The sequence below is a fragment of the Mustela nivalis genome, assembly GCF_964662115.1.
Source record: "Mustela nivalis genome assembly, contig: HAP1_SCAFFOLD_39, whole genome shotgun sequence".
NCBI lineage: Eukaryota > Metazoa > Chordata > Mammalia > Carnivora > Mustelidae > Mustela > Mustela nivalis.
Genome location: NW_028136550.1, coordinates 1,549,445 through 1,558,778, shown reverse-complemented (window position 1 = coordinate 1,558,778; position 9,334 = coordinate 1,549,445).

Genomic DNA, 9,334 nt, shown 5'->3' with positions numbered 1-9,334 from the left:
ACAATTGGGACCGGGCCAAATCCACACAGAGGAAGATTCGTCCATGGCCCATGAGGCCTCCCCACAGTTCACGGCCATCGTTGATATAAAATCCAGAGACAAAAGCCTGAGCAAGCACCTCAAACTCGCTCTTTCTTCATATCCTGAAGAGTTCTTCTCATGGATTGTAGATTGGGCCTGCCCTACCTACGTCCCCAAACCTAAGCTGAGTTTGTGTTTTCAGATTCTGTCCTCAAAGTCCTGGGCCACACACCCTCCAGGCTGGGGCCCATGGAGCCACACATTAGGACTGTACCTACCCAATCCATGGGAATTCAGCCCATTCCACTGTCCAAAATTGTACAAATTTGGACAACACTCCAAAGTCCCCGAGGCCATCCCAATAGTGTAGGATTCCAGGAAAAACAAGGGCGGTCTGACACCAGCTGAGCATCTACCTCCACTCATACCATAGATAGATGTTCCCAGAGAAGAATATTGAACCAGACTGGACCCTAGGCCTTAATCGGATCCATTGCTTTGGTTTACAGGCATGTCTCCTCAAAAGCCTGGATTCCAATATCAGCATAGTGGGTTTTCTGAGCCACCCATCAGAACAAATCTCGTCTCCACAAGGAAACTTGAGCATGGGAGATATGTCAAAAGCTTAGGAGAATACTTCAGTGTCCTGGTGCCACCGCCCCATTCCAAGGCCCTCATGGACACACACACACACATTAGGCCCCATCCTCAGGAAAGTCCATTTCAATTCAGGCACCCGGTTGCTCTCACAGAGCTATCCGATCTCAACTGTCTTGTTGCTAGGATAAATTGGAATGAGAGGCTGCCTTTCCTGGCATCCATTCTCGAACGGCGCTCTGGAGTCATTCCATATGGGATGTCCTGGAGCTCCCCAACAGGTCTCAAATGTCGCACAGGAGGAATCCTTAAAGGGGGAATCACACAACTCACAACGTGGGAAAACCTCCATGGCCTTGAGATTCCACTCCGTTCATGATGGGGCAGTCATGCACAGAAACTCCAACCTGAGCCAACGTCTGATCCTCGCCATTACTTCAGATACTTGAGATATTAGTTCAGATCTGCAGGGGGTACCTACCGTGCCCTCGGCCTGAAGCCCAAGTCTAGCTTGTATTCTCAAACTTCTGTCCTCACACTCCTGACCTAGAAGTCCTCAAGTTTGTATATTCCGGACCCACAATGCAGCACTCTGCCTGCCCTCTAGAAAAAATATCTTGCCTAATGAGCTGCCCAGGCACCTCAAATGAGCATAAACCTACAGGGCACTCGACTGTACCCAAATTATATAGTCTAACCTGACCACTAATGTACTCGCTGACACAACCTGAGCGCAAACCTCCTAACCAACACCCAGGCAGCTGACCGCACAGTGAGCATATCAGACCCGCCATGGCCTTATGTCGTCATCTATACCCAACTGCAGTTTTCAGGCTTCAGAACCTACACCTTATCTCCAACCACTGCCCAGGGTTGAAAATGATGCAGAAATCAGAACTCTTTATCCATGGCAAGAGAGCTTGTGCTTGGAATGTTGTCCAAAGTTCAGTGTAGTTGAAACCAGTGTAGCCCATGAGGCCCCGGCCATGCTCGTGGGCCACATTGGTCACAAACATACATTGTGACTCTCAGCCTGAGCCCAGTCTTCAAGTAAGACCTCTCAGTGGCTGGATAAAGAGACAGCATATTGGGCCTGCCATGCCCCTAGGCCCCAATTTTAACCATAGTTTGGGTTGTCCCTTCACTCATCCCTAGGGCTCTGCTTTGGATTTCCTCTTTGGTTGTTACACTTGAGGTAACCAACCTTAAAGGAGACCTCCCATCCCACTGCTTGACGAAAAACAATTGGGACCAGAACAAATCCACAGAGAGGAAGATTCATCCATGGCCCATGAGGCCTCCCCACATTCGACGGCCATCGTTGATACAAAATCCAGAGACGAAAGCCTGAGCAAGCGCCTCAGATTAATTCTTTCTTCATATCCTGAAGAGTTCTTCTCATGGTTTGTAGATTGGGCCTGCCATACCCACGTCCCCAAACATATGCTGAGTTTGTGTTTCAGACTTCTGTCCTCAAAGTCCTGGGCCAAACACCCTCCTGGCTGGGGCCCCTAGAGCCACTAATTAGGACTGTGTCTACCCAATCCATGGGAATTCTGCCCATTCCATTGTTGAAATCGTACAAATTAGGAGAACCCCCCAAAATCCCCGAGGCCATCCCAATAGTATAGGTCTCCGGGGACAAAAAAGGGCAGTCTGACAGCAGGTGAGCATCTACCTCCACTCATACCATAGATGGAGGTCCCCAGAGAAGAAGATTGAACCATACAGGACCCTAGGCCATTATCGGATCCATTGCTTTGGTTTACAGGCATGTCTCCTCAAAAGCCTGGATTCCAATACCAGCATAAGGGGTTTCCAAGGCACCCATCAGAACAATTATCCTCTCCACAAGGAAACTTGTGCATGGGAGCTATGCCAAAAGCTTAGGAGAATACTTCAGGGTCCCGGTGCCACCGCCCTATTCCAAGGCCCTCATGGACACAAACACACATTAGGTCCCATCATCAGGAAAGTCCATTTCAACTCAGCCACCCCGGTTGCTCGCCCAGAGCCATCTGATCTCAACTGTCTTGTTGCTAGGAGACAATTGTAATGGGATGCGGCTACCCTGGCATCCATCCTCGAAAGGTGCTCTGGAGTCATTCCAAATGGGATATCCTGGAGCTGCTCAACAGGTCTCAAATGACCCACAGATATAATTCTTAAAAGGGGCATCCCACAACTCCCAACGTGGGAAAACCTCCATGGCCTTGAGATTCCGCTCCGTTCATGAAGGGGCAGTCATGCACAGAAACTCCAACCTGAGCCAACGTCTGTTCCTCGCGGTGACTTCAGATGCATGAGATATTGGTTCAGATATGCAGGGGGTACCTGCCGAGCCCTCGCCCTGAAGCCCAAGTCTAGCTTGTGTTCTCAGACTTCTGTCCTCACACTCCTGGCCCAGAAGCCCTCAAGTTTGGCAATTCCGGACCCACAATGCAGCACTCTGCCTGCACTCTATGAAAAATATCTTGCCTAATGAGCTGCCCAGGCACCTCAAAAGAGGATAAACCTACACGGCACTCGACTGTACCCAAATTATATAGTCTAACCTGAACACTAATGCACTGTCTGACACAACCTGAGCCCGAACCTCCTGACCAACACTCAGGCAGCTGACCGCACAGTGAGCACATCAGACTTGCCATGGCCTTCGGTCGTCATCCCTTCCCAACTGCGGTTTTCAGGTTTCAGAACCTAGACCTTATCTCCAACCACTGCCCAGGGTTGAAAATGATGCAGAAATCAGAACTCCTTCCCCATGGCAAGAAACCTTGTTATTGGCATGTTGTCCAAAGTTCAGTGAAGTTGAAACCAGTGTGGCCCATGAGGCCCCGCCCATGCTCGTGGGCTACATTGGTCATAAACACACATTGTGACCCTCAGCTTTAGACCAGTCCTCAATTAAGGGCTCTCAGAAGCTGGATGTATAGACAGCATATTGGGCCTGCCATGCCACTAGGCCCCAATTTTTAACCATAGATTGACTTGTCCCTTCACTCTTCCTGTTGGCTCTGCTTTGGAATGCCTCTTTTGTTGGGACACCTGAGGTAACAAACCTGAAAGGAGACCCCCCATCCCACAGCTTGACGAAAAACAATTGGGACCGGGCCAAATCCACAGAGAGGAAGATTCGTCCATGGCCCATGAGACCTCCCCACATTCCACGGCCATCGTTGATACAAAATCCAGATACAAAAGCATGAGCAAGCGCCTCAGATTTGGTCTTTCTTAATATCCTGAGGAGTTCTTCTAATGGTTTGTAGATTGGGCCACCCATACGTACGTCCCCAACCTATGCTGAGTTTGTGTTTTCAGACTTCTGTCCTCAAAGTCCTGGGTCACACACCCTCCAGGCTGGGGCCCCTGGAGCCACTCATTAGGACTGTTCCTAACCAATCCATGGGAATTCTGCACATTCCATTGTCTAAAATCGTACAAAATAAGAGGACCCTACAAATTCCTGAGTCCCTGCTTATAGTGTAGGTCTCCCGGGACAAACAAGGGGGATCTGACACCAGCTGAGCATCTACCTCCACTCATATCATAGATGGATGTCCCCAGAGTTAAAGATTGAACCAGACAGGGCCTAGGGCATAATCGGATCCATTGCTTTGGTTAACAGGCATATCACCTCAAAAGCCTGGATTCCAATACGAGCATAGGGGGTTTCCTGAGGCACCCATCAGAAAAATCTCGTCTCCACAAGGAAACTTGTGCATGGGAGCTATGTCAAAAGCTTAGGAGAATACTTCAGGGTCCTGGTGCCCCCTCCCCATTCCAAGGCCCTCATTTTCACAAACACACATTGGGCCCCATCCTCAGGAAGTCCATTTCAACTGGGCCAATTGGTTACTCATGCAGAGCTATCCGTACTCAACTCTCTTGTTACTAGGAGACAATTGGAATGCGAGGCGGGCTTCCCTGGCATACATCCTCCAACGGTGCTCTGGCGTCATTCCATATGGGATATCCTGGAGCTCCCAACAGGTCTCTATTGTCCCGCAGAAGGAATCCTTGAGGAGGCTTCCCACAACTCCCAACGTGGGGAAAACCTCCATGGCCTGAGATTCCGCTTCGTTCATGAAGGGGCAGTCATGCACAGAAACTCCAAATGAGCCAACGTCTGATCTTCGCCGTGACTTCAGATGCATGACATATTGGTTCAGATCTGCAGGGGGTACCTGCCGTGCCCTCGGCCTGAAGCCCAAGTCTAGCTTGTCTTCTCAGACTTCTGTCCTCACACTCCTGCCCCAGAAGCCATCAAGTTTGGCAATTCCGGACCCACAATGCAGCACTCTGCCTGCCCTCTAAAAAAATATCTTGCCTAATGAGCAGCCCAGGCAACTCAAATGAGGATAAACCTACACGGCACTCGACTGTACCCAAACTATATAGTCTAACCTGAGCACTAATGCACTGTGTGACACAATCTGAGTCCCAACCTCCTGACCAACACCCAGGCAGCGGACCGCACAGTGAGCAAATCAGACCCGCCAAGGCCTTAGGTTGTCATCTCTTCCCAAATGCCGTTTTTTAGGCTTCAGAAGCTATACCTTATCTCCAACCACTGCCCAGGGTTAAAAATGATGCAGAAATCAGAACACCTTAACCATGCAAGAGATCTTGTGATTGGCATCTTCTCCAAAGTTCAGTTTAGTTGAAACCAGTGTAGCCCATGAGGCCCCGGCCAGGCTCGCAGGCCACAATGGTCACAAACATACATTGTGACTCTCAGCCTGAGCCCAGTCTTCAAGTAAGACCTCTCAGTGGCTGGATGAACAGACAGCATATTGGGCCTGCCATGCCCCTAGGCCCCTAATTTAAACCATACTTTGGGTTGTCCCTTCACTCTTCCCTAGGGCTCTGCTTTGGAATTCCTCTTTGGTTGGGACACTTGAGGTAACAAACCTGAAAGGAGACTTCCCATCCCACAGCTTGACGAAAAACAATTGGGAACAAACCAAATCCAAAGAAAGGAAGATTCGTCCATTGCCCATGAGGCCTCCCCACATTCGACGGCCATCGTTGATACAAAATCCAGAGACAAAAGCCTGAGCAAGCGCCTCAGATTAATTCTTTCTTCATATCCTGAAGAGTTTTTCTCATGGTTTGTAGATTGGGCCTGCCATACCTACGTCCTCAAAGCTAAGCTGAGTTTGTGTTCTCAGACTTTTGTCCTCAAAGACCTGGGCCACACACCCTCCCGGCTGGGGCCCCTGCAGCCACTAATTATGACAGTGTCTACCCAATCGATGGGAATTCTGCCCATTCCTTTGTCGAAATCGTACAAATTAGGAGAACCTTCCAAAATCCCCGAGGCCATCCCAATAGTGTAGTTCGCCGGGGACAAACAAGGGCGGTCTGACAACAGGTGAGCATCTACCTCCACTCATTCCATAGATGGATATCCCCAGAGAAGTAGCTTGAACCAGACAGGACCCTAGGCCATAATCGCATCCATTGCTTTGGTTTACAGGCTTGTCTCCTCAAAAGCCTGAATTCCAATACAAGCATAGGGGGTTTCCTGACACCCATCAGAAAAATCTCGTCTCCACAAGGAAACTTGGGCATGGGAGCTATTTCAAAAGTTTAGGAGAATACTTCAGTGTCCTGGTGCCACCTCCCCATTCCAAGGTACTCATGGACACAAACACACATTAGGCCCCATCCTCAGGAAAGTCCATTTCAACTCAGCCACCCCGGTTGCTCCCGCAGAACCATCCGATCTCAACTCTCTTGTTGCTAGGAGACAATTGGAATGTGAGGCGGGCTTCCCTGGCATCCATCCTCCAATGGTGCTCTGGCGTCATTCCATATGGGATGTCCTGGAGCTGCCCAACAGATCTCAATTGTCCTGCAGAAGGGATCATTGAAGGGGGCATCCCAAAACTCCCAACGTGGGAAAACCTCCATGGCCTTGAGAATCCGCTCCGTTCATGAAGGGGCAGTCATGCACAGAAACTCCAACCTGATCCAACGTCTGATCCTTGCCGTGACTTCAGATGCATGAGATATTGTTTCAGAACTGCAAGGGGTACCTGCCGTGCCCTCGGCCTGAAGCCCAAGTCTAGCTTGTCTTCTCAGACTTCTGTCCTCACACTCCTGGCCCAGAAGCCCTCATGTTTGGCAATTCCGGACCCACAATGCAGCACTCTGCCTGCCCTCTAGAAAAAATATCTTTCCTAATGAGCAGCCCAGGCTCCTCAAATGAGAATAAATCTACACGGCACTCGACGGTACCCAAATTATATAGTCTAACCTGGGTACTAATGCACTGTGTGACACAATCTGAGCCCGAAATTCCTGACCAAGACCCAGCAGCTGACCGCACAGTGAGCACATCACACCCGCCAAGGCCTAGGTCGTCATCTCTTCCCAACTGCGGTTTTCAGGCTTCAGAACCTAGACCTTATCTCCAACCACTGCCCAGGGTTGAAAATGATGCAGAAATCAGATCTCCTTCACCATGGCAAGAGACCTTCTGATTGGCATCTTGTCCAAAGTTCAGTGTAGTTGAAACCAGTGTAGCCCATGAGCACCCGGCCATGCTCGCGGGCCACATTGGTCACAAACACACATTGTGACTCTCAGCTCAGCCCAGTCCTCAAGTAAGTCCTCTCAGTGGCTGGATGGAGAGACAGCATATTGGGCCTGCCATGCCCATATGCCCCAATTTTTAACCATAGTTTGGGTTGTCCCTTCACTCTTCCCTAGGTCTCTGGTTTGCAATTCCTCTTTGGTGGGGGCACATTAGGTAACAACACTGAGAGGAGACCTCCCATCCCACAGCTTGACGAAAAACAATTGGGACTGGACCAAATCCACAGATAGGAAGATTCGTCCATGGACCATGAGGCCTCCCCACATTCCACTGCCATCGTTGATACAAAATCCAGAGACAATAGCCTGAGGAATCGCCGCAGATTCGCTCTTTCTTAATATCCTGAAGAGTTCTTCTCATGGTTTGTAGATTCGGCCTGCCATACCTACATCCCCAAACCTAAGCTGAGTTTGTGTTTTCAGATTTCTGTCCTCAAAGTCCTGGGCCACACACCCTCCAGGCTGGGGCCCCTGGAGCCACATATTAGGACTGTGCCTACCCAATACGTGGGAATTCTGCCCACTTCATTTTCCAAAATCGTACAAATTAGCAGAACTCTCCAATGTACCCGAGGCCATCCCAATAGTATAGGTCTCCCAGCACAAACAAGGGCGGTCTGACACCAGCTGAAATCTACCTCCACTCATACCATAGATGGATGTCCCCAGAGAAGAAATTGAACTACACAGGACCCTAGGCCATAATCGGAACCATTGCTTTGGTTTACAGGCATGTCTCCTCAAAAGTCTGGAATCCAATACCAGCATAGGGGGTTTCCGGAGGCACCCATCAGAACAAATCTCGTCTCCACAAGGAAACTTGTGCATTGGAGCTATGTCAAAAGCTTGGGAGAATACTTCAGGGTCCCGGTGCCACTGACCCATTCCAAGGCCCTCATGGACACAAATACACATTAGGACCCATCCTCAGGAATGTCCATTTCAACAGCCACCCTTGTTGTTCCCGCAGAGCTATCCGATCTCAACTGTATTGTTGCTAGGAGACAATTGGAATGCGAGGCGGGCTTCCCTGGCATCCATCCTCCAATGCTGCTCTGGAGTCATTCCATATGGCATGTCCTGGAGCTGCCCAACAGGTCTCAATTGTCAGGCAGAAGGAATCCTTGAAGGGGGCATCCCAAAACTCCCTACGTGGGAAAACCTCCAAGGCCTTGAGATTCCGCTCCGTTCATGAAGGGGCAGTCATGCACAGAAACTCCAACCTGAGCCAACGTCTGATCCTTGCCGTGACTTCAGATGCTTGAGATATTGGTTCAGATCTGCGGGTGTACCTTCTGTGTCCTCGGCCTGAAGCCCAATTCGAGCTTGTGTTCTCAGACTTCTGTCCTCACACTCCTGGCCCAGAAGCCCTCAGGTTTGGCAATTCCGGACCCACAATGCAGCACTCTGCCTGCCCTCTAGAAAAAATATCTTTCCTAATGAGCAGCCCAGGCTCCTCAAATGAGAATAAATCTACACGGCACTCGACGGTACCCAAATTATATAGTCTAACTAGGGCACTAATACACTGTCTGACACAACCTGAAGCTGAGCCTCCTGACCAAGACCCAGCAGCTGACCGCACAGTGAGCACATCAGTCCCGCCAAGGCCTAGGTCGTCATCTCTTCCCAACTGCGGTTTTCAGGCTTCAGAACCTAGACCTTATCTCCAACCACTGCTCAGGGTTGAAAATGATGCAGAAATCAGAACTCCTTCACCATGGCAAGAGACCTTCTGATTGGCATCTTGTCCAAAGTTCAGTGTAGTTGAAACCAGTGTAGCCCATGAGCACCCGGCCATGCTCGCGGGCCACATTGGTCACAAACACACATTGTGACTCTCAGCTCAGCCCAGTCCTCAAGTAAGTCCTCTCAGTGGCTGGATGGAGAGACAGCATATTGGGCCTGCCATGCCCATATGCCCCAATTTTTAACCATAGTTTGGGTTGTCCCTTCACTCTTCCCTAGGTCTCTGGTTTGCAATTCCTCTTTGGTGGGGGCACATTAGGTAACAACACTGAGAGGAGACCTCCCATCCCACAGCTTGACGAAAAACAATTGGAACTGGACCAAATCCACAGATAGGAAGATTCGTCCATGGACCATGAGG